The 27,500-nt window shown below is 43.3% G+C and overlaps 1 protein-coding gene across 1 annotated transcript in view; it reads left to right on the top strand.

The window, feature by feature from the left end:
• The window catches only part of LOC307233356 (netrin receptor UNC5C-like), a gene marked incomplete at its 3' end in the record, with an annotated part of 221,372 nt that overhangs the window by 146,650 nt on the left and 47,222 nt on the right, over positions 1-27,500 (top strand). The window lies entirely within an intron of this gene.

Here is a 27,500-nt window from a genome sequence, read left to right as displayed (position 1 = left end):
CATTAAGATGCAACTTGGGTGATCCGATCACAAGTGGACAGCTCTAAGTACACCTGTTTACACCTTGCATAACGATGCTTCTTGGGTGATCCGATCGCAACTGGACAGCTCTAAGTATGTCTGTTCACACCTGGCATTAAGATGCTTCTTGGGGGATCTGATCACAAGTGGACAGCTCTAAGTACGTCTCTTTACACCTGGCATTAAGATGCGTCTTGGGTGATCCGATCACAAGTGGACAGCTCTACGTACGTCTGTTCACACCTGGCATTAAGATGCAACTTGGGTGATCCAAACACAAGTGGACAGCTCTAAGTACATCTGTTTACACCTTGCATTACGATACTTCTTGGGTGATCCGATCACAAGTGGACAGCTCTAAGTACGTCTGTTCACACCTGGCATTAAGATGCGTCTTTGGTGATCCGATCACGAGTGGACAGCTCTACCTACGTCTGTTCACACCTGGCATTAAGATGCAACTTGGGTGATCCGATCACAAGTGGACAGCTCTAAGTACATCTGTTTACACCTTGCATAACGATGCTTCTTGGGTGATCCGATCACAAGTGGACAGTTCTAAGTATGTCTGTTCACACCTGGCATTAAGATGCTTCTTGGGGGATCTGATCACAAGTGGACAGCTCTAAGTAGATCTCTTTACACCTGGAATTAAGATGCGTCTTGGGTGATCCGATCACAAGTGGACAGCTCTACGTACGTCTGCTCACACCTGGCATTAAGATGCAACTTGGGTGATCCGATCACAAGTGGACAGCTCTAAGTACATCTGTTTACACCTTGCATTACGATACTTCTTGGGTGATCCGATCACAAGTGGACAGCTCTAAATACATCTGTTTACAACTTGCATTACGATGCTTCTTGGGTGAACCGATCACAAGTGGACAGCTCTAAGTATGTCTGTTCACACCTGGCATTAAGATGCGTCTTGGGTGATCTGATCACAAGTGGACAGCTCTAAGTATGTCTGTTTACACCTGGCATTAAGATGCTTCTTGGGTGATCTGATCACAAGTGGACAGCTCTAAGTATGTCTGTTTACACCTGGCATTAAGATGCTTCTTGGGTGATCTGATCACAAGTGGACAGCTCTAAGTACGTCTGTTCACACCTGGCATTAAGATGCGTCTTGGGTGATCCGATCACAGGTGGACAGCTCTAAGTACGTCTGTTGACACCTGGCATTAAGATGCGTCTTGGGTGATCCGATCACAAGTGGACAGCTCTAAGTACATCTGTTTACAACTCGCATTGAGATCATTCTTGGGTGATCCGATCACAAGTGGACAGCTCTAAGTATGCCTGTTCACACCTGGCATTAAGATGTGTCTTGGGTGATCCGATCCCAAGTGACAGCTCTAAGTACGTCTGTTCACATCTGGCATTAGAATGCATCTCCACATGCGCCTCGAGTGACCTCTTCCCCACTCTATATGCAAATCAGATACATTTTGTTTCCTTAGTTCTTACTTCTATGGAAAATGAAAAAAATTAAACCTAACTCAGAGAATTGGAGCAATTGTTTTTTTTCTCCTCCAGACAGCGGGGCGCCGGGCGTGTCGCGCCATTTTACTGTGCTTGTTTTTTTGGGTCTATTTGCTTTCGTTAGTTTCTACCCGTGTGAAACAAAAATGATACACACAACGAAGTTAAGGGACAGTCCCGACAACCAATCACTGCGTAATGGAATGAACGGAACAAAAAAACCTGTGTGTCCCGTGCCGCGTCACACACATCTCCCTGTTGCTTTTTGTTGCTTTGGGACTTAATTGAGTAAAAGCCGGATGTTTTTGTCTCGATACTTTACTTATAGATAATAAATCGCACACTTCTGTAACACTTTATTCTGTAAGACTTCTGGGAGGCTTCATCAATTTCACGACCAGACTTTAATGTGACGGCGTTGGCGGGCGAATGAGTACATACTTCCGCTTACACAGAAGGAGATCAGTTGAGAAGGTGGTCCTTCAATGTCGCCCAGGACACATTCGCCTTTACACTGCTCAAAGAATGCGGTCACATTTCGATAGATAGACAGACGGACGGACGGACAGATAGTTAGATAGCCCGGATGACCTCCGGATGCGGTCTGAGCGAGCTGATCTCAATGCGTCCTCCAAGCGGTTTTGCTCTGGCGTTAGAGCTGTCCACTTGTGATCAGATCACTAAAGATGCACGTTTATGCCAGGTCTAAGCTGGGTGTTTAGCGACGGTAATGCTAAGGCTAATGTGGATAATGGAGACTTAAGGAATAAAATCACTTACTTACCCTCTGCATCGCTCCGAAGGCTACGTCGGGGTCGAGTGCCTCGCATCAGGAATCCTAAAAAGAGGATTTTGTCGTTGCATGTAGGAGGCTGGCAGGGGAACACATATCAAAATGTCTGTGTTTGAAGCCCTGACTCGTGGATACAAGCTCCCCTGCTTACGCATCTACAAGCAGCTCATGAGCAACCCTTGGATGTTATATGAACGATGTTAGAACTCTGAGCACATTAAAGTCAAGTCTCGCCGTAAAAGCGGCCGCCGGCGTGTCTTCACCTCAGCAGACGAAACGCGTTGAAAACGATTACGAGTTTGGGAGAAGGAAAGAAGAGGCTGGCGTTCGATGACGCCACGGCGGGAGAAATAATAAAAAAAACAAAAAAAACGTTTTTATGTTTCTAAAGCGAGAAGCAACAAGCTCATCGGGACTTTTGGAAACACGGAAAATCGGAAATGCGGAAATAAAGTTTTAAGGTGAAATACTTGATGCCTCTGTGGGATTAAGCAATTGTTGCCCTGTTGGCTTTGTGGTAACCTCATGTGACTTTGTTGGAAAAGGAACCTTACCGAACTCGATCACTCTGTCTTCACACTTTACTATTCAAAACAGCTGAGGAACTCTACAGTGTGTTGCATGAAAACACATTTCACACTTGATCTGCAACGCTGACGCTTTTGTAGAATGGCGGAGAAGACGTCAATCCTTTTCCCTCACGTACTCAAGTCGACTGATGATAGCACCGGTGTTTAGGACGCAGGCCTGTTTACAGGTGGAATTAGGTGGAGGCTGCCTTTTATCTTTCCTGTACCAGATACAGCTCGGTCAGTTAACTTCACAGTTGTTTACTCAGCCTCTGCTTGAAGGGAAAATTCCGACATTCATTTAGAGGGGAACTCGAGTGAACGACTTGGTCAATTTGCGAGTTCAATTTGGGCTTTCTGGGGTTATAACTCGCAAACACACACACACACACACACTCACACTCACGCGGCCAGGCAGAAATACAAGCAGACTTTGCTGCTACTGTCCTTTCTCTCTTTCTCTCTTCTTTCATGGGCACCAGGCCTCCAGCTTCATCATATTTCAACCAACCAACACACACACACACACACACACACACACACACATACTCTGAGGTGATGGGATTTGGGGCGGTCTGCTCCTCCTGCTGGAGCTGATTAGGGGGATTTAAAACCTGAAACCTGTTCCTGACCTCCGACCGTCTCTCTTTTTTTCTCTTTTGCGGACTTTCATCTCTTCTTTTTCTCCCCTCGTTCATTACTCGCTCGCTCCCTCGCTCCCTCCCTCCCTCCGTCGCTCCACCTCGAAATGATTTAATTATAGCATCCCGTCCAATTCACGACGGCTGTAAAGTTGTTGACGTGACGGGGTCCGAAATGTGACACCAGTCACACCACGCTGGCATCACGAGGCACACCGCATGCCACACAGAACACACACACACACACACACACGCACACGCACGCACACATGCACGCACACACACATGCACGCACACACACACACAGACACACACACACACACACAGAGTCACATTTAAAACCAGCTACACACCACACACATGCAAACACACGTTTAAAACCAACTACACCCCACACACTCACACATACATACACAGCACTTAAAACCAATTACACATCACCACACAAACACCCACACACTCACACCCACGCAAACCACAGACACACACACAGAAAAAGACACATACACACCACACACTACACACTTCACACTATACACCGCACAAAAACATACATACACAATTGATAAACTCACAGAAAACCAACAGATTCACACACAAACAGAAACACATACACATCACATAAAACTAACTACACACCACACACACATGCACACACAAAGATAAAGACACGCCACAGAAAACCAACTAGGTATCACACAAACACTCCCACACACACACACACACACACACACAAACACACACACACACACACACACACACACCCACACATACACACACCACATGAAAACAAAATACACACAATTAAACCCAGAGACGTGTCATGTTATGTGCAAACCCAAATGTTCACACACAGAGACACACGCACATACAGTACACCCCTCATAAAACTACACACTGCGCAAACACTCCCGCACACACACACACACACACAAGCAAACACACACACACACACACACACACACACACACACACACGGGCAGATTAGACCCTGTTCATATTCGTTTTTTACTTTACTACGGAGAATCAAGGTCAGCCCATTAACAGATAAAAACATTTTTAAATAAAAATGTTTCCCCGGCAACAATAGGGAATTGTCAACAAACTCTTTTTTTTGTTTTTGTGTTCTGACCTCAGCTTACTCAAAGACACATTCCTTTATTTTCATTTTGGGGCATTTAGGGAAACCCTTGAGAAAAACCTGAGTCTCTGCAGACCGTGAAGAGAAATCCCATTTTCTTTCAGCTCATTGGAAAAGCCACTAGGTTTGAAGAGCGGAGAGTTCAGCAGTTCAGCCGGGTAGTACAGAATATAAATTAGAAGGAAGTTCCAGTCAAGGCATCAGTTTTTTTTTTGTTAAATAATGTTGGTTTAAATCCTATTTTATGTCGTTTTCAGTTTTTGTGTTTTGTTGAATACACTTTGAACTTCTTTGGGTTAACCCATTTTACTAACTGCTTTAGTGTAATATACATTTGACCACATTGAGCTCACTACTACAAATTAGCATAGTGCAAACTGATAATGATTATTATAATAATAGTAAAAAATAATAATAAAAAAATAATAATAATAATAAATCATAAATACATTTAAAAAAATAATAAATAATAATAACATTTCGCTAATGGTAACTCTATGGATAGATTAGATGATTATTTATTATTTTATTCTTATATTATTAGTTTATTAATTATTTTATTTTATTGTATTCTTTTTTTTATATCATTTTAGGATTATGTTTTTACTCTTACCTACAGTACTTTCCCCGTTTTTCATTTTCGTTTTTTTTTTCCCAGCAGTACTGTTCCCACAGCAATAAATTAAGTTTTTATCTTCTCCGGGTATTTTAATATATATTTTTTTAAATATCTGTCCCGTTTCAAGACATTGTAGTTTTGCGCTGCAGTCAACCTAGTTTAATTAGAACCCGGAGCCACAAAAAGAGGAGAGCAGCCGACAGCATGACTGATGTTCCTCCCCAAACTGAAAGAGTTGGAAGGAGCCAAAGGTCAAAACAACGTGTGTGTCTGTGTGTGTGTGTGTGTGTGTGTGTGTGTGTGTGTGTGTGTGTGTGTGTGTGTGTGTGTGTGTGTGTGTGTGTGTGTGTATGTGCAGTCCGTCCGAGTGTGTGAGTGATTGCCCCAACTGCAGTGAAACAAACACGTGTGCTGACAGCTCTTGAGCACACACACACACGCGCACACACACACACACACACACACACACACACACACACACACACACACACACACACACACACACACACACACACACACACACACATAACACACGTCTGGACTAGACTCAAGTTGCTGTCACAGTTTAAACCTCTCAATCCACAGACTGGATCAGTGTGTTCTCTCACTGGGTTAAAACACTTATTTTGACCATTTAACCATAATAATAATAATAATATATAAATATAGCTGCAGGCAGCAATACACAGGGTCCGTTATCGACACAAATTACAAATTTTGAGTTCCCATGGCATCAGTGCGTGCTGTTGCTTCTCTTTACATCAAACTACGTCTAAAACGAGTAAAACTTTCTGAGTTTCCAATGAACGCAGCATCGGCTCACATAATGACGCGGTGACTCGGGTTTTTGGAGTCCTGGTGACATGCCGAAATTACTAATACAACGATACACCTGTTGCGTGTTATAACCATATCCTATACATTTGAAGGTGGCTGTCTACTACATGTAGTCCACAGAGTCCTGCCTCACGGTCTCTCTGTGGAAGGAAATCACTCCCTGATGAAGTTAGCAATAACACAGTTACATTCAAAGGAATTAAACACCGCATGTCCCTCAGAGACATTTCATCAACTTTTTAAACTTTCGGGGCTAAAATAAAACCTGTTAAAAGACCCGTTGCTCTGGAGTTGCGTGTGTGAGGACACAAACACGGAATATGTGGAAGGTGTGCCCAAAGGATGAACAAGCTCTTTTCGCAATACTGAAGAATTTATCGAGGTAAATGTTATAGCTATGTCTATAATGGAATACACCCTTAGGTTATAATGGCAACAAATCTGGCTTTGACTCTGAAATATAACATTTATTGTAGACTACCATTAATCTGGAATTTGGCTTACTATCTAAGGACACACAATTAAGGACGTCTAGGGACCAACAACCTCTCCTCAGGTCAGTAACCCTCCCAATCTACCAGATACTGGAGACCCCTTCCTCTAGACCTAAGTAGGCGACTGACCGTATAAGTGGGAGACCCATTGATGATCCGGTTGGGCGGTGGGGTCTGGGGCATATTCTGGGCATATTCTACCCTCAACAGTTGTCTGGACCATGAGGGAGAATTCTGTGAAACCATGCAGCGCAGCATGGTCTCACAGAATGGTTTCAGAATGGTTTCATGGTTTCAGTGAATTGAGGCTCCCTATCAGAGATGATGTCTCTGAGGAGGCTGTGTACTCTAAACACTTGATTTAGCATGACTTTGGCCGTCTCTCTGGCTGTGGGAAATTTAGGCAGTGGAATAATGTGAGCAGCCTTGGAGAACCTATCTACTACAGTGAGGGTAGTAGCGTTACCTTCCCATGCGGGGAGCCCAGTGACAAAGTCCAGAGAGACGTGGGACCACGAATGATGGGGAGTGGGCAGAGGCTGGAGGAGACAAGTTTGGGCTTGCCAGGAGTGTGACGACGTGTGGCCACAAACTCCCAGGTGTCCCGATCCATGGATTCCATCCAGAAACGTTGCTGGAGAGAGTCCTGGCTTCCCCTGGATGGCAAGCTAACTCGGAGGAGTGTCCCCACTGCAGAACCTGCACTCCTTACTTTCTGCTCCACCTCCCAGGTAACCACTATGCTGGAACGGGGCAGAATCTCCTCCAGCTGTTAAGGATGAGCCTCAGCTTGGTAAACGCGAGAAAGGGCATCAGGTTTGGTGTCCTTTGATCCTGGGTGGTATGGAAGAGAAAAGTCTAATTGATTAAAAAACAGTACCCACTTGGCCTGTCTGGTGCTCAGCCACATGGCTGACAAAATGTATTTGAGGTTCTCGTGGTCAATCCAGACAATGAACAGTTGCTCTGCTCCCTCCAACCAGTGCCTCCCCTCCTCCAATGCCATCTTAACTGCCAACAGCTCTCGGTTCCCAAATTCCTAATTTAAGCTCTGCAAGGGATAACTTGCTTGACTAGACAGCAGTTTTCTGGAAGAGTATGGCCCTATACATCGAAATCTGAGGTATCCACCTCCACCACAAATGGACCGGAGGGGTCAGGCAGGTGAGGAGGTGAGCCATTTCTTTAACTCATCGAAGGCCTTGTCGGCCATAGGTGACCAGAGGAAAGGTGAACTTGAGGAGATCAAGGCAGTGATTTGTGCTGCCATGAGGCTATAGTTCTGGATTAACCTTCTGTAGAAGTTAACGATCCCCAAGAACTAGTGCGCCCCTCGGGGACATAGAACCAGGAAGATGCTCAATACTGCAGTCATAGGGCCGATGAGGTAGAAGCGAGGTGGCCCGAGCTTTAATGAACACCTCGTTCAGCGGCAAGTACTCAGGGGGTACCTCAGTGGGGTCAGGGAATGCTGGGGGAGGAGGAGAACTAGGAACAGGAGACAGAGCAGAGCGGCAGCATATTGAGTTGTGGTATGCATTGTATAATGGAACCCTTTCCCCAGTCAATTTGGGGATTATGTGTGAGGAGCCAAGGGAAACCCAAGATCACCGGTAGTGTAGGACAATTTATCAGATAGAATGTAAGAGTTTCATGATGGTTACCTGATGTGGAAAGATGTACAGGAACAATTGGATGAGTGACGTAGCAGAGAAGGTGACTGTGGCAGTTCTGCCTGTCACACGCCACCCAAGTGGCGTTTTTAGGGACCACCACCACAGAGACACAGAAGATGATAGGTTGTAGACATCAGTTTATTGTAGAGAAAAGGCTAGGTCGAATTAGCCAAGAGCAGATAGAACATGTCATGACGGGGCTCCCATCCTGAGTGTGTTTGAGGATAGAGGTTTTAACCGGTTGCTCGTTAGCCCAACAGCCAAGCAACTGGTATGCAGCCACCCTGACCCAATCACCTAGATCCAGTTGAGATGTGGCTGCTCAAACCATCCCATCCCCACATTGAGAGCTCTGGGTAGATGGGTGTCGACACAAGCTCCCAGGGAAAGCCCAGTTGCTCCGCCAGGAGGGAGTCAAAAAAAAGACCATCAGCTCCAGTCAATGAGAAACGACACTGTGTGAGACGGCTTGATCAATCCCAGCTTTACACAGAGCCACATGAGGGGACAAGCGGGTCTTTCAGAGTGGATTGAACGGCTCACTAGCGCCCTCTCGTTGACTGATGAGCCCCTCCTTTTACTGGATAGTCAGACACGTAATAGCCCCTCTGGCCACAGTAAAGTTCTCTCTCCAGCAGCACTGGAGAGAGAACTTCTCCGTTGATGCTCCGTTGACGAGTCGCCAGCGGTGCTCGAGGTAGGATCCGGGTACCTGGAGCTCCGGAGAAGCGTTTGGGAGCAGAGAGGGGAGGTTGCGGACTGGAAACGGCATGAGCAGAAAAAGTTGTAGATGATGCAGCAGCCGTTGTTTGACTGTCCACAGTGAGCCGCTGGATCGAGCCCCAGAGAGCCTACAAACATTCCTCATGTCGTGTGGAGGAATCCTGGAGAGTTATTGCTTGTGGTGGTGTAAAGCACAAGCCTGTGCCACCATCTCTCGTCTGAGAGTCTCTGAGTTGATTAGGTTCATTTCTGCCCAGATTGTACTGTTACGCTAATTGACTCACAATGGATGTTAACCCATATTCACAACACAAAAACAATCAGTTAAGAAGTCAAAGTCCACAAGGCTGATTCCAATTAACAGGCAGGGGTCAAAATCAGGAGATCAGTTAGAGAAGGCAAACTTATCGGGCAGGGAACAGGCTTCTTTACATTTACATTTTACATTTAGTCATTTGGCAGACGCTTTTATCCAAAGCGACTTACAAGGGAGAATAACATTCAGCTACATTGCGACAGAGATTAGTGTAACAGATGACCTTCTTCTGATGACCAAATCAGTAATCTGCAGTGTTTCCATGTGACCTTTTGATCTCACCGGCTGAGATGAGAAAAATACAGTTTTTGAATAATTTCTCCCACAAATATGGACCGATCTCGATCAAACTTGGACGATTGCATATGTGGACTGCCCCGAATACAACTCCATCATACCACTCAATCATTCATATCTCATTGGTGTCCTTGGGTTCCACAGTTTCTGAGCGCCACACTTCGATTGCCATTTTGTATCCGAACAAAAACAATAGGGTTGGACCTCTAATAATATACTACTAATAATAGATAGCAATAGATAATTATAGATAATAATGGAATAGATGGAATTTGCCATTTCCAAAATTGTGCATATCACCAGCAAGTAGGTTTGGTGTGTGTGCATGTGCATGTGCGTGTGTGTGTGTGTGTGTGTGGTGTGTGTGTGTGTGGTGTGTGTCTGGGAATGGGAAAATAAGTATTTACCCACTTGTCTGTGTGTGTGTGTGTGTGTGTGTGTGTGTGTGTGTGTGTGTGTGTGTCTCTGTATTCCTGTATTTGCATTGCCGTTGTTCTCTACCTCCATTCCCTGTATCAGTGTTATGTGGGCGTTTGGCTGCGCATGTGAATGGGTCGTTTGTGATGCAGATGATAGCGGACTGATCTGTCTGAAGCCATTAGCATTCTGGTGCTACAGTACTGTAGCTCTAACGGCTAGCAAGCTCGCATACAGACACATATTCACACCTACGCACACACACACACACACACACACACACACACACACAAACATACACATACACTCACACACACTAATGCTAATCTGTCATAGCAGAGTGTTTCCGGGCAATGGGAATGACCGTCTGGATTAAAGGACTGGATTTGGACTCTTCTGCAAACATGACAAATCAACATCCTTAGTTTTTTGGGGGTTTAGTTAAAAAAATAATAGCCAAATATACAAAAATAGCCAAATACCCAAGATTTATTTATTTAAGGTTTATTTATCACATACATATCCATACAAAATTTATATACGAGTGAAATGTCATTGCAACTGAAATTATGCAAAATAAGTACTAAACTGAACACAATAGCTAATGTAATTACTACCTAACTAAACGAACTGAACTAACTGATTTCTAACACATAATGCAGTAAGTAAATCGAATAAAATAAAATTCAATTAAACTAAATAAAATCAAAAAGGTCAAAAGTCAAAAGTCAAATATACTGATAATATAAAAGGAATAAACTATTATGTATATGGAATAGGCTGTTTTGTATATACAGATATGTGCAGTAAAGTGACATGTGTATAAAAGCGAGGTGGGGTGTGTAGAGATATACAGTACAGTATACAACAGCACAACACAGCAATACAGTCACACCGAACAGAACAGCAATACAGCACAGTATGCAGTAACCCAGTACTGTGATACAGTATGCAGTGCAGTATGCAACATATGGTGCAGTAAGGCAGTGGGGCCTATGTGTGTGTCTCAGTGAGGGCCCCTGGTGAGTTCTGTGTTGACAGTCCTTATGACTTCCGGGAAGAAGTAACTCCACCTCAGTCTCTCTGTCCTCGCTGTGTGACTGTGGAGGCGCTTTCCCGTCCGCAGCAGCTGGGACAGTCCGTTGTGGCGGTGGTGAGGATCTTTCATCAGGCTCTGCAACTACACCTCCTGGTGTATAAGGGCCCACCCTCTGCAGGGCCCGCCTGTCCCGAGCAGTAGAGTTCCCAAACCAGGCAGTGATGTTGCCAGTCAGGATGCTCTCCAGATCTCCCCTGGATGGTGATGTCCGGGCGGGTCACCCCTAGAGTAACCACCAGGGACCCACTCAGCCTGAGGTGGAGGTGGAAAGCTGCGTTAGTAAATGAAAAAATGGACATTACGCCCTAAACCCTTGTCAGAAGTGATTTTTTAAAATCCTGGACCACTTGTGTCTGCTCATACTGTACCTTTTGTGCGTCTCTGCGTCTACGCACAACAACAACAAAAAAACGTATTTAATTTATGTAATGCACCTTTTTCCCCCCTCTAATCCTCTTTGGGGCCAGGATGCTATAAGTCCCCCCACATCACATTCCACCTTGATCCCCAACCTCTGTCAGAAATCATCACCCTAATCCACAGATTAGTCAGCCATCTTTCTCCTGTGTGTGTGTGTGTGTGTTGCTTTGTTATATATCATATTCATAGTCTATTACAAATGGCGGCTGCACTGCAGAGTAATTTACAAATGGAGAGAAAAGCGGCTTTGTCTGTATTATTGCTTTGATTATAAATGTATCGTCGTCTGTGTTCGTGGTCATCGTCTTTGATGTTTGTAGGAGTTTATCGTGATCATTACCTAATGTGCTGTTTATCAATGCACACACACACACACACACACACGCACGCACGCACGCATGCACGCACACGCACACACACACACACACACGTGTGCAAGTCTGTTTGAATTATCGTGATTATCGTGATGATGCCTGAAACAACACAAATACTCACATACTGTATTCCTTCTCTTCATTTCCGTTTTCTTTTTCAATGGCTCTTTTTTGGGAACCCGTGCACACACACATATGCATCCATAAATACATACACACGCACACAAACACACATTTTTTTATTTGTCTATTTTAGTACATTTTTTTGTTCAATTCTTATTTTTATTTTTCAATGACGCTTTTTTCTTTGTATATGTGGCTATTTATTTTATTTCGGGTTTTTTTCAGAATAATAATAATAATTTTTTTATGCCAATTGTCTCTTCAGCAATCTTTACCACGACAAATTCCCCCGTTTATGAAAACGTACTTGTCCAAATCAACTCAGATTCTGATTCTGACGGTTTTGCAAAGTCAGCTCGAGAGCTGGACATTTCACTCCGCTGACCTTCCCTCTCTCACCTCCTCGCTTCCTTGCACCTTGTCCGCCTTGTTGCTCCGACCTCCTCTCCTTCCTTCCTTCCTTCCCTCCTTCCTTCCGTCCTTCCTTCCTAAGCCTCTGCGTTTCTTCTCCTCCCTCCCATCGCCCAACTTGCTTTTTTTTTTTTTTTTTTGTTGTTGTTCTGCTTTGTTTCTCGTTCTGTCGCGACGTGGCCCCCCGGGGCTTCCTGACAAAGTTAGAAGCGTTCGCGGTTCTTTCTTGTTGTTGTTCCAGCACTCAAAGCCGCCGCCGCCGCCGTTACACCTAAATTCACCTTTTTTAACGAAACCGTCAATCAAAGTTCTCCGGGAAAGAGAGGGACTTCTCATTACCTCCTCAAACCCGCAATTTATCCGACTTTTCTTTCCCTCTCTCTCTCTCTCTCTCTCTCTCTCTCTCTCTCTCTGTCTTTGGTGAGGAGATGATGATATGTATTTTAGGGTTTCCCCCATGGTCCGAAAAGGGCTTGATTCCTTCTTCTCGAAATGAAAGGTTTGTTCTTCTTTTTCCTGTGTGGTACGTAAACGGTTGAGTGGGCTCTTGACTCAGAAGTCTGTGGGTTTTGGGCATCATCATTATGAGCCCCCCCCAACACACACACACGCACGCACACACACACACACACACACACACACAAAAATTCCAAGAACCCTCGAACCCTTGTTCTCCTTCTCTTCCCCCTGTCATTACCCCTCAAAGGCTTGGCAAACACTTCAGAACGGCTCCACCGTTTCAACATTTGTTTTGGCAACGTTTTATTTTTATTTTATTTTTTTCAAAAAAGACGACTTCAAATGCGAGCGGATGGCTTGACCCTTCCCGCCCGGCGTTCCCCTCCGGCGGATCACGTCTCCTCGTCCGTCCCTCACTCTGTCGCTCGTGTTTCTTTCCGTGGGGGCGTTTGGTTTCTCAATTTGCCGCCTGCTTGTCCTCTCCTCCTTCCTCCCGTCCGTCTCCCTTTTCGCTTTCTCTCTCCCCGGATCGCTCGCTCGCTCTCGCCGGTTCTGACGGGGTTTCGGGACGAAGCGGTGATTGATGGCGACATGACACGGCGGCGCGCGGCGTCTTGTCGGGCGGTTGCCCGCTCTGCCCTCGGCGGCCGGGCCGGTGTTGTCGCATTGTTTTTTTTTTGTTTTTTTTTTTTGGGTGGGGAGGCGTGAAGGGTGACGGTGTCAAACAGCGGAAAGCTCAATTCCCGTTGCCCCGAGTGTCACCGGAGGTTTTTAGATGCTACCGAACTTTTAGAGAAGTTTCGAACGATACGGTGCATGGTTCACCACGGATCCACGTCTTTGAATGTCCTAAAATGTATTTAATTGCTCTGAAGGAGGGTTTTACATTTTGTGATGGTTATTAGGCTCGGCTAAACTCTTTATACCCGTGGATTCAGTCGGACAACTTAAAGGAGAAGTTCAGATTTTTTTAAGTTAATCCCTGTTCTCCACTCGCCCCTCATGCGCTATGTAGGCGGGCTTTCGACTTTTTTTCTCCATATTGGACGCTGTGCTCCAGACTCTCATTACCATGCAGGTAATGGGGGACAAACCCACAATCTACATTTATAGCTTACACTCACTCCATATATGAGGCAAAGCCAACAATCCACCATCCATCCATCGATTTTTTTTCCTAACCCACCTACCATGGTCAGGGTCGAGGTGGGAACAGGGCCAACAGAGCAGCCCAGACGTCCCTTTCCCCAGCAACTTCCTCTCGGCGTTTCCAGGCCAGCGAGAGATATAATCTCTCTGGCGTCTCCTGGGTCTGCCCCGGGGTCTCCTCCCAGTTGGACGTGCCCGGTTCACCTCCAAAGGGAGGTGTTCAGGGGGCACGACGCCACCTGTTTGCTAATTCGTAGGTAGGTTAGGTGGGTTTCCCTGTTTGCTGGCGCTATGTTCATTGCTGTGCAACCGGCGTTACACCCAAATGGGTTACCTGCCAAATTAAAGTACATAGAGCTGTAATGTGCTTTTTTTTTGTTGTTTTTTACTTTTTAATGCTGCTACTACTGCTACTATTATCGGGCAATCGAACAGACAGATAACTGATCATTTGGGCCAATATTCATTTTCAGCTCAGTTTGAAATGTAAAGTATTGTGTCATAATTTGTTGAATTGCATTTTAACGTTATCTTTTAATGTTAAGTAAATTGAGCTCCCAGAAGGTACAATTTAAACAAACCGAAAGGAAACCAGAATAAATAAATAAAAACTCTACAAAATAACGTAATAAATAGCCTCTCAAAAGGCCCAAATGACAATAATAGGCAAATCAGAATATACTGTTTATTTTTTTAGCTAACATTTTTAAGGTAAAGAGTGTTTTGTTCAGGCTTTGAGAATGTTAGTTCAAATGGTTTGAACTTCAATTCAGTTCACTTTTTGTCACTCTACATCATTTCATTTGACTTTCCTTCCTTACTGTAGATTTATAAAACACCTAAACACTAAAGATGCAGCACACAGTTATCAACAGTGTTTGTAATTCAACATGTAGAATATCAGGTTGAATTCTATAGTGGGTAAACTCATAATAACAAGGGTACGGAGCCACTGTATTCCAAAAACGAATAGACCTAAATGTTTAGTAGTGAAAATAGTGCAAAAAGCGTCTATGGCCGCAGACACAGTTCCATAAAAGTGGATTTATGTGAGGGATTATATTTGCAAAGTTATTGTATTTGCAGACATGTATTTCTCACTGTTGCCAAAGTCGATAATTAGTTTACAGGCACCTTAACTGAGTTAAAATGTTTGTTTTAGAATAATCAAACTTAGACTTGAATTGACTTATTTTTTCACTGTTGACACATTTTGAGGTAATTCTGATTTTATATCGTAATTAATTTGTGCTAATCTTATACTCTAATACCACACAAGGCGTCCTGTCCTTTGTACTGTTTCTTCTTTTTTATCAGCTTAAAAAAAGTTCTCCACTCTGTAGTGATTCCGTTTTTCACTTAATGAGTTAATTAAGGTAATTATTTTTTCAACGTTTCTGTGTTGAACATTTTACCTGTAAATTCAGTGTCAGTGTCACCGTCCACCCAACCATCCAACCGTCCATCCATCCATCCATCCATCCATCCATCCATCCATCCATCCAACCAACCAACCATCCACCCGTCATCCACCCATCCATCCATCCATCCATCCAACCATCTATCGATCATCCATCCAGCCATCCAGCCATCTCACTATCATCCATCAATCTAACCATCCATCCATCCGTCATCCATCCAGCCATCTCACTATTATCCATCAATCTAACCATCCATCCATCCGTCATCCATCCAGCCATCCAGCCATCTCACTATCATCCATCAATCTAACCATCCGTCATCCATCCAGCCATCCAGCCATCTCACTATTATCCATCAATCTAACCATCCATCCATCCGTCATCCATCCAGCCATCCAGCCATCTCAATATCATCTATCAATCTAACCATCCATCCATCCGTCATCCATCCAGCCATCCAGCCATCTCACTATCATCCATCAATCTAACCATCCATCCATCCGTCATCCATCCAGCCATCCAGCCATCCAGCCATCTCACTATCATCCATCAATCTAACCATCCATCCATCCGTCATCCATCCAGCCATCCAGCCATCTCACTATTATCCATCAATCTAACCATCCATCCATCCGTCATCCATCCAGCAATCTAGCCATCTCACTATTATCCATCAATCTAACCATCCATCCATCCGTCATCCATCCAGCCATCCAGCCATCCAGCCATCTCACTATCATCCATCTATCTAACTAGCTATCCATCTAACCATCCATCCATCATCTATCCATCCATCCATCTCTACATCCATCCATCCAACCATACATACATCTAACCAATTATCCATCTAACCATCCATCATCTAACATCCTTACAGCCACCATCTAACATCCATCCATCCACCCACCCATCCATCCATCCACCCATCCATCCATCCATCCATCCGTCCATCTATCCATCCGCATAACATCCATCCATCTATGCTTCCATCCATCCATCCTACCATCCATCCATCTATCCAACCATCTGCCCCCTTAACCATCCATCCATCTAACCACCCATCATCTAACCATCTAACCATCCATCCATCTAAACATCCAACCATCCATTCATCTAGCCATCTAACCATCCATCCATCCATCTAAAAATCCAACCATCCATGAACCATCATCTTAGCATCAAGCCAACCATCATCCAACCATCCACCCATCTAACCATCCAACCATCGATCCATCTAACATCTAACCATCCATCTAAACATCCAAACATCCATTCATCTAACCATCCATCCATCTAAACATCCAACCATCCATTCATCTTACCATCTAGCCATCCATCATCCAACCACCCATCCATCTAACATCTAAACATCCAACCACCCATTCATCTAACCCTCTAACCATCCGTCATCTAACCATCCATCGATCCAACCATCCAACCATCCATTCATCCAACCATCCATCTAGCCACCCCTCCATCTAACCATCCAGCCATCCATCCATCAAACCACCCATCTAGCCATTTTAAGAAATATTTGGTATTTTACAGAATTTTAGTTATAAAACTTTAGTACAGTATTATTTAGGATTTAAATTTAATTGTATTTACTATTTTTAATTATGCATCTTCACTTGATGGGAAACTCCTTCTCTTCTCTACCCCTACTACTATACTACTACTTCTACAACTAATACATACATTTCTTTCCTCCCATTTCTTACTCTCCACTTCTTCTGTCCTTGGTGGACAAAATACCGTTCCTATATTCCTTCATTAGAGCCTCTCTTGAGGTTTTTCTCCCTCCATCTTTCTCTTCTTCCTTCCCTCTCTCACTCTCTCTCTTGCTCTCTCTCTCTCTATCCTCCCAATATGGACATGGGAGGGTGAATCTAATTGATCACCATGGGGCATTTGCACCTGTGTTCAATCTCTGCAGAGTGTGTGTGTGTGTGTGTGTGTGTGTGTGTGTGTGTGTGTGTGTGTGTGTGTGTGTGTGTGTGTGTGTGTGTGTGTGTGTGTGTGTGTGTGTGTGTGTGTGTGTTTGGAGGCGGACACTGCTCAGAACATCTGTGACCTCATTTATTCTGAGTAACTCTTTGCCTCACCCCCTCCTCTCTCTTTCTCTCTCTCTCTCTCTCTCTCTCTCTTTCTCTCTCTCTCTCTCTCCCCTTCATCCTTCCTCCATATCCCCTTCGCTCTTCCTCAATCCTCATCTCAGTTTCGTCATCCCTTCTTTCTGGTCTGTATATATCCCCACACTTTTTATCGTCATTCGAAGAACAGCTGTTATCTGTGACCACTGCATTTGAATGAGATGTTCTATTCAAGATAAGATAAGTTTAAGTATTGTAAGACAAGGTATGGTCTTGTAAGGTATTTTAAGGTATTGTAAGGTAAGATAAGATAAGATATTGTAAGATAAGATAAGTAAGATATTTTAAGCTAAGGTAATACATTGTAAAGTATTGTAAGGTAAGAGAATATATTGTAAGGTATTGATAGGCAAGATAAGATAAGGTATTGTAACATAAGATAAGGTATTGTAAGGTTTTGTAAGTTAAGGTAAGATAAGATAATGTAACACCTTTGGGTGTTTCAGCAGCAGAAGTTGACACACAGTGCAAGTCAAAAAAGAAATACAAATAAAATAAAAAAAACACATCTAATTATAACAAAGTAATAATCAATAAAAGTTAAAATACAATATAAAAATCAAAGGTATTGTGCATTTTTTAAATAAAATAAAATATAAACGTTGAAAATATGGCAATATCTAGTTAACCTATACAATCAACAATACACCTCTGTATCAAGAATTCACAAAGTGACTATGACGAGTAATAAATGTAGTATAAATTGCGGTGATGAACGGTAGTACTATTAAATATAGTGGTATAGTAAATATGTGTAAAGCCATATTATCTAAGTATATCTACCTATATTTCATATCATTTCCCCATAGTGTGTAAAAACAGGTTGTGCATTAAATGGTCCCTCTGCCTTTTAAGGTTATTCTTAGTCCTCGATGTCCTCCAGCGTCCCCATTCTGTCTTTTCGGGACACCATGGAGATGCACATCAGGGACTCCTTTCGCTCTCTTTTGTTTCTCGTTTGTTTCTCTTTTTCCATCACTCCTTCCTTCAGCGTAGTCCCCAGGTGTGTGTGTGTGCGTGCGCGATCACAGGAGAATATCCCAAATATTCCCAATTCTGCTGCTGTAAGAGAAGCTGCACATTTATCTCTTCATTCTCTGCTCCTTTTTTAGCCTTTCTTCTCCCTAGGCCATGAGATCTTCTGTAATGTATTTGACTCCATCCTTAGTTATTTCTTTCATTTTTCGGTGTATTTTTTGTTGTTTTTGTTAATTGTCAATTTATATATACAGTATATATAAATTGACGATGAACAAAAACAATTAATATTGATGATAATAAACCAAAACGAGAGAAAATAGGCAATAAACAATAAACCTATAGGTTTATTGTACTGTATATTGCCCAATTTTTCCTGTTTCCTGTTAGGGGTCCAGCCCTGAAGGGGTGGGGAAAAAATGTAGTATTCGGGGCAGTTCAGACATGCTGTCATCCAAGTTTTATCCAGATTGGTCCATTATTGTGGAATAAGTTTTTATTTTACCAGAAGACAATTGGATTATGCAAAGTGCAGTGTATTAAATGTCATAAATTTATACTCTTCTGAGGACAACTGACACACACCAGAGTAAGTTCTACAAAAGAAAAAAACAATAACATCACTGTCAGAATTTATAGACATTCCAGGGATATCAATGTATACAAACTTCCTGAATAATAATTACTGGTAACAATAATCATGAGAAATTACATAAAACAGGGAACATGCATTTATTGCATATGTGCATGTTTTTATTGTGTATGTTGTGTAACATTGTGAATGTTTTGAAACATGTATATTTTATACATATATTGCCACATTCATTGACATATGTATTTATTTATACATCTATTGACACACATATCACAGTGCGTCCCAACCAAGTGGCATCGCCCTTGGTGGCGTGCTGTGGTCCACATTTAATCGACATTGGTCTATATTTCAAGCAGAAATTTGTGAAATACTTTACTGGAATTGTAGAATTGTGGAATAGTAGGAACTCAGAAATTTGTAATTGCTGTCAATACAAAATTATGGTGTACTGTAATACATACCTAACATGACTAAACTGGACCCTGTGTATTGCTTCCTGCAGCTATATTTTATTTTTGGTTGATTTTTATCGGTGATTGTTTTTGGGGGGTCATGACTTTTTAATTATTGTTCATTTTTAGGTTAATTTTTGTTGCCATTTTCTCAATTCTTTATAACTATTTAGTAAATTGTCATCACATATTGCCATTTTTTATTGTAGTTATTACTTTATTATTATTGTATCTATCTAATCTATCTATCTATCTATCTATCTAATCTATCTATCTGTCTATCTATCTCTCTATCTATCATCCATCATCTATTTACCTATCTAAGAACTATGTTCCGTTCTTTTTGTGGTATTCACTTTTTCCCGGGTTAATTATTTTTTTCCAAAATAACTCGGTGCTGAAATCAGGTGGGAACCAGGACCCGAGCGCAGGTTTTTAACGAGAGAAGACGAAATAATAACAATGGTAAAACAACAGCAGCGGGGGGGGAAATGATAAACAGAAATCTAATAATAAACTATAAGTAAGTAACAAGGTGCAGAACCTCGGCGCAGGAGGCACGGGGAAGGATAAACATATCGGTGTTTCAAAGTTATTTGAATGCGAAAGTTATTCGAATTGAAATGAGAGAGTTATTGATCGGGGTCCGGCAGGGGTTTACGACCCCTTCGCTCAAACTTCAAACCGAGCTAAATCGAGCAGATCAGACCCAACATCAAATACAAAATGTCTTCCCTCGCAGGAGACTCGTTTGGAGACTTCATCTCTCAACCCCTTTTCCACTCGACTTTCCACCTTTTCCAAGCTGAAGAGGAAAAAAGTGAATGAATGAAAAATCCAGGGTCAAATGTTCCAGAGTGTCATGCAGCGACTGATTTTAATACGTTTTAATTTGTACCTTGGTATTGATATTCTATTAAGCATTAACTCCTTTACGGCAGTTAACATTACTGCGACTTACGTATCATTAAAATCATTTTTTATAAGTAAGAAGTTAAGCAGACAATATGATAAGAACTAATGTTAATAATAAAAAATTGCCTCGTATAAAGGAAAGTTAATCAGACAACAATAATGAAAATGAAAATAAATAATAAAAAACTTTATTAAAAATAAATGAAATAAAACTAATAACCCAAAAAACAGTAATAAAAAACTAAAAAAACAAAACATTTATTTTTTTTATAATAAACTATAATGAAATAAAAACTGCTGCTTTTATCCATTTAGTTTGGGGTGTTGTGGACGATGACCCAGTTCTGTCACCGTGGTCGGGAGCTGTAATTGGGTCTTAATGTCACTCGTCTGGATCCAGTTAATTAAGCTGTCAGAATCGCCGAAATCCAGAGATGCCAGGCACACACCTCTGTAACACCATCTCTCTCTCTCTCTCTCTCTCTCTCACACTCACACACACACACAGACACACACACACACACACACACACACACACACACACACACAAACACACACCTACACCCCTTATACATGTATATATACACAAAGTGACCTTGCATTAACCTGCACAAGCTGCCCAGTTTTGGCATGTATTTCAGGACGTGTGTGTGTGTGTGTGTGTGTGTGTGTGTGTGTGTGTGTGTGTGTGTGTGTGTGTGTGTGTGTGTGTGTGTGTGTGTGTGTGTGTGTATCCTAATCACCTCCCTGGTGAGGGGGTGAGGAGGGTGAGGTGCGAGGGTGAGGTGGGGGGCATTTGCACATATGGCCAATTAAGACTGGAATACCAAACACGGGCCAACATCTCAATTCCAAAGAATCAATCTGATGCAAGGTGCCATGAGAAAGTAGTAGCAAAACATGCTTATTTTTTCATATTTAATATTCCAGTAATACTTATTTTGTACGCTGTTATCTGAATTATCAAAACAGTTAGTCATGGTTTTTCTTTGTTCTCCATCGTCATCACATAATCTGGAACAACGAAGTGTCGTGATCAGCCAATCGCGTCGTCTGATTTGGATACACACTTTTACGCAGATACACCACGCACACACGCGCGCGCGTGCACGCACGATGGTATCCATGTGCAGCGTTGGATTAAATTTCTATTAGCTATCCTCGATTGAGTTTGAAGATAGTTGATGAGCCATTAATGGCCTTTGTTGCCGTGTTAATGAATAGCTTGATTAGCATTCTACTTAGTGACACAAAGCCATGCGCGCGCGTGTGTGTGCGTGTGTGCGTGTGCGTGTGTGTGTGTGTGTGTCATTGTTGTCACGATGAGCTGAGCTTTTAATCGTGTTTTAATTTCCGATGCTTTTGTGATGATTCGACACAGACAGGATCTCGCTCTCCGACTCCTTTCACTTTTGTTTCTCGTCTTTCTTCCTGAATTGTTTTTCTAAACCACTCTCTCTCATCACCCTTTGTCACGGCCTGGTATGACTTATGTGATTACACAATGCGTGTGTGTGTGTGTGTGTGTGTGTGTGTGTGTCTGTGTGTGTGTGAGGGCGCTACTAATGTGCCGTGAGAGCTCGTCAGGTGTGCTGTGAAAATGTTCCATTTGTTCTATTGTTCCCTTTACAACTCAATTTAAAATACGTTAATGATGTTTAACCAACGCTTGTGTTGCAACATCCAAAATTGCAAGGCTGTGACCAGCACCAACTTTCACTCTGAAAGTGAAGGCTAGGAGGCGTGATGAAAGCTTTGACTCTTTTTAATTTGTTGTTGAGATTGGCTTCTGGGCGAGCCACCCCGTAAAAAGAGTGGAACAGCGGAGAGTCGTTGTTGCTGTGACTCACTCGGTGTGAAGCACAGCGAGCGAGGGAGGATTTCCCGAACGATGAGCGACAAGAGTCGGAGGAGTCGGTTCGGCTCCGAGTTGTGAACGGAATTCTCACGAGGGTCATTTAATTCTGTCGAAATTATTTATTTGGCGGAATGCAAAGAGTAAATCCGTCAGACTCACTGTGAATTATGTTCGCCGCGAATGAGGCGTCGGCGAGTCCTGCATCACTAACTATGAGCAGTCCATAATAACAAACATAAACATAGTCCTACGTGTTTGCAACGTTTTTCGCCGGATCGCGGCGTGACGCATAAATATTCCCTCAATAATTTTTTCCTCGCACCCCGCAAGCTCCCCCCCGTCCCGCCGCGCCTGCCGGCTCTGCCTCGCCGGCAAGCAGACGTGTCCGGGTCCCTCCGTCCGCGCCGTGTCTTTGGCGTCGTTCCGCGCTCTCATTGTGAAAAGGCGCCGCGTCGTCGCGCTCCCCGCGTTTCGGTCACGGACGGGCCCCTGCGTCGCCGCCGCTCTCAACCCTCGCTCCGGCTCCTCTGGTCCGCCGCTCGCCGCCGCTGCTGGAAGATTTATCGCGTTCCGCCGTGATGTTGTGCCGCTCGCCATGGAGGATGCTCGGCGTCGCCGAACAATTTACGCTGCTCTCCGCCGCAGCGAAAGAAAGAAAGAAATATATATACACACGCATACTGTGTGTGTATCTATATCTCTGTATGTGGTTGTACTTTCATCTTGCTCCGCACGCTCATCTCAGTGGACTCTGTTCTGCATCCTGCTTCCGGTTTTGTTGGTTTGGCCTTGATGCCATGACATGGTGGGAAAAGCGAGATAATGAAATGCACCCATCCGTGCCGCTGTTTCCAAGTACGTTTTAACACACGTGAGACGGCGCGACGGCGATGCGACTGGACTCGTAGACGGGACGCATCTTCTGAGATGGGGCGGTTGTTGTCGCGGAGGGGACTCCCATCGAAACGCTGGAGGCGGGGATCTGAGGCGGAGGCGCGGTCGGATATCGGTGGAGAACTCTCTTCCTGGGGCTGAATTCTGATGCAGGTCCTCAACTTCTATGGAGGAATTATACATACACATTTATACACACATTTCCGTCCAAATTGACGACCTAACCCCAACAAACTCTTCGACGTTACTGAGAATGTCAGAGTTGTCCTTCTTTAAACAACGTCACTGACCGCTCTGTATGGCTGTGTACCGTCGCTATAGCAACCTGACGCACACACAAACTCGCTGTTGCGTTACTAAAGGATTTGGGCAGCGAGTCTCACGCTGATCTGCAATCCCGGCAAACATGGAGAAAAGAATGATCGTCGTTTGGGTGGCTTGGATTTGCGTCGGGGGGGGGGGGGGGGGGGTGCGGGTGATAAAGATGGGAAATACGGTTCAAATAGAAAAGGGAACCTAGAGGTGAAGGAAGGCCGGCTCGTCACTCCTCCCTCTGTTCTCCCGGCTCCTTTATGGGAGCACCGTGGGCCGTGGCGTCCTCTCCACTTTGGGTTTTTTTTTTAATGATCTGTTGATATTCCGGGAAGAGGGAAATTGGAGATAAATCCGATACTTTCATAACCAAGACTTAGTTGTTTTGTTTACGCCACAACGTCTGCGGTTCCCATATAACGCCGAGGACAAAAGGAGCCAAAGACGACTTCCAGGAGAGGTGCAAAATGACGGCAGCGCCGGATGAGCCTTGAAAAATGAATGGATGTTTTAGAAAATGATAGAAAAGGAGGCACAAGCTGTCAATAAATCAAAAACCAACTACAAATAAATGAATCTCTCTCGCTCTTCCCTTTCTCTCTCTCTCTCTCTCTTCTTCTCTCCCCCTCCCTTTCTCTCTCTCTCTCTCTCTCTCTCCCTCCCTTTCTCTCTCTCTCTCTTTCTCTCTACCCCCCTCCCTTTCTCTCTCTTTCTCCCTCCCTTCTCCCTTTCTCTCTCTCTCCCCCCTTTCTCTCTCCCTCTCCCTCTCTCCCCCCTCTTTCTCTCCCCTCCCTTTCTCTCTCTCTCTCTCTCTCTCTCTCTCTCCCTCCCTTTCTCACTCTCTCTCTCTCTCTCTCTCTCTTTCTCTCTACCCCCCTCCCTTTCTCTCTCTTTCTCCCTCCCTTCTCCCTTTCTCTCTCTCTCTCTCTCTCTCTCCCTCCCTTTCTCTCTCTCTCTCTGTTTCTCTCTACCCCCTCCCTTTCTCTCTCTTTCTCCCTCCTCCCTTTCTCTCTCTCTCCCCCCTCCCTTCCCCCCCCCCTCTCTCTCTCCCCCCCTCCCTCCCACCCTCCCTCTCTCTCTATCCCCTCCCTTTCTACCCCCCCCTCTCTCTCTCCCCCCCTCCCTCCCACCCTCCCTCTCTCTCTCTCTCTCTCTCTCTCTCTCTGTCTCTTCTTCTGACATCTGAACTTGGAAGAGTCAGCACAACTCTTCTCTCTTTTTTTCGAGCGTGTTCTCCCTTCTCCTCCTCTCTGGCACGACCTTTCGCTTTTCCATTTGAAAGAAAAGGTTGCGCGGCTAAAGAAAAAAAAAAAAAACAACAACAAAAAAAACAACCCAAGTTCTTCTATCACCTGAGGAGACGCCGTGCAGCGCCAGCTTTCAGCCGCCCCTGAAAAAAACGAGAGAAATATCAGTTTGTTTTTTTTATTGACTTAATAAAATGCTGTTTGTTTCCTACTGTAAACAAATATAACGTTTGAGCAGGGGAGGCGCCCGGTGCCGACGTGCTGGAATCACGGCCGTCTGTTCACGTTTGACCCTAAAGGCTGATGTGGCTTTAAACCGCAGCGCTGGAATCACTTTTTTAAGGATGTTTTAAGACGTAAATCAATTTAATTATGTTTTAACACTTTAAATCAATTCAATGATGTTTTAACACTTTCAATCAGGTCGATGATGTTTTAACACTTTAAATCAATTTAATGATGTTTAAACACTTTAAATCAATTTAAAACAATAAGGCTCATACATCCTGCAGCCGTGGGATCTGTCGGGACCAAAAAAAACTGATGGCCTGTCGTATATGCAGCACACTGTGTTAACAGGATGTCCTCTTCTTTAAGCAAATTACTATTAATTTTTAAATATATTTATATATCGTTACAAATGTATTGTTTAAAAAAATATTTAAGCTAAGATAAAAGCTTATTACATTGCACTCTAATGTACAATAATCAATGTATTATTGATTGATTGATTGATTAATTGATTGATTGATTGATTGATGAAACTCTGCAGTTATAGCTCCAATTTACAATAAAGTAATAATATATACATCTATATATACATTATTTTTTTAAGTAATTATGGTTGATGGATGATGGTTATTATTATTATTAGAGGTCCAGTCCGAAGGGCAGCGACCCTGTTGTTTTTTCTATTCTTCTTCCATCATCACCATCAAGGGCCTGGCGCTTTGAAACTGCCAAACCCACAATGAATTATTGCATTGGTGCAATTGCTGCGACTAACCTGGACCCCAGGCATTGCTGCCTGCAGCCATGTTTGTCATTAGTATTATTATATGTTTTTATTCCTTTATTCATTCATTCATTCCTTCAAAAAAAGATATCAAGCATTTTTAGGCATTTAGGGCTGCCTCTGATCACATCAACCATCATCACAATGAAGCAGGAGATGCAGAAGAAGGAGAACTTGACCTTTGAACGCTGTTCCAGTGCAAACACACCAGAATGAGCAAGACACAACAAGTGAAGGACAGAAAAGGAATGAAAGATAATAACAAAACAGCGGAGAGAGGAAATGAGAGGTGGGCGCATGCGTCAAGCGAGGAATTAGAGGTGAAAGGTAGAAAGGGGAAATGGAATGTAACGGAACGGGGGGATGAGCGGAAAAAAGAGGAAAAGGGAACAGAGAATGTGCCAAGAGCGAAGCTTCGTCTCGGCAAGATAAAAGCGACGGGAAGAGGACGGCAAAACCATGCCTGTGATGTTTTACACCACGTATCTCATACACACACACACACCCACCTACACACACACACACACACACGCACACACACACACACACACACACACACCCACACACACACACACACACACACACAAACACACACACACACACACACACACACACACACACACACACACAGATTTAGGCAAAGCTCGTTGGACACGTGTCACAGTGGGATAAGTGGATGGAAATGTGGGCATACAACAAGGAAAATGGGATTACGCCGGCATTCACACATGGTGTAACATGGGAGCAAACACAGAGAGGAAGGGAGGGAGGGAGGTAAACGAGTGGAGGGCGACGTCAGTGGACATTACACAAACGGACTGGATTTCAACAACCTTCCATTTGAACAAACTTTGAAATGAATAAGATAGTTAGCGCATAATGATAATTAATATGAATAATTTTTACACTATAGACCCATGACAAGAATTTACCCTGTGCATTGTATTGCATGTTGTATATTCTGTATATCTTAAGGAGGAGTCTGTTGATTCAGTCTCAAACAACAAAACAGCCATGTGGTCAGACACGTCTCGTTTGGAAGATCGAAAAAAAGGTTTGTCCCTTCCAAAATGAATGAAATTGTTTTGTTTTTTTAAATTCTACGTATGTATCACTTGCGGGGACTTGATGTCCAGCACTGTCGGCGTGGTGGACATCAATGCCCACCATCGATGTATGAATGTGTGTGTGAATGGGTGAATGTGAGGCGAGTACTGTAAAGCACTTTAAGTGGTCGCAAGGCTAGAAAAGCACTATATCAATGCAGTCCATTCACCATATATATATATATATATATATATATATATATATATATATTTATATATTAAACCCATTTTTTAAGTTAAGGTCAAAAAAACCTAATAAACAAATAATAATAAACAGTTAATAGAAACCTAAAAAAAAAATACAATTAAAAATAACAAATTTGCAATATTTAACATAATGATAAACAATAATCAATAAATAGAAACCAAAGTCAAAGAAGCACAGGCACTGTCACTGTTTGGGGCGAATAGCAGACACAAACACATGGATGCCTGATAATGAGCAAAAACCAATGAAATAACGACAAAGAAGAAAAGTCGTTGAAAG

The sequence above is a fragment of the Zeus faber genome, assembly GCF_960531495.2.
Source record: "Zeus faber genome assembly, chromosome: 7".
NCBI classification, from domain to species: Eukaryota; Metazoa; Chordata; class Actinopteri; order Zeiformes; family Zeidae; genus Zeus; species Zeus faber.
This window is presented reverse-complemented; position numbering and strand designations above follow the sequence as displayed.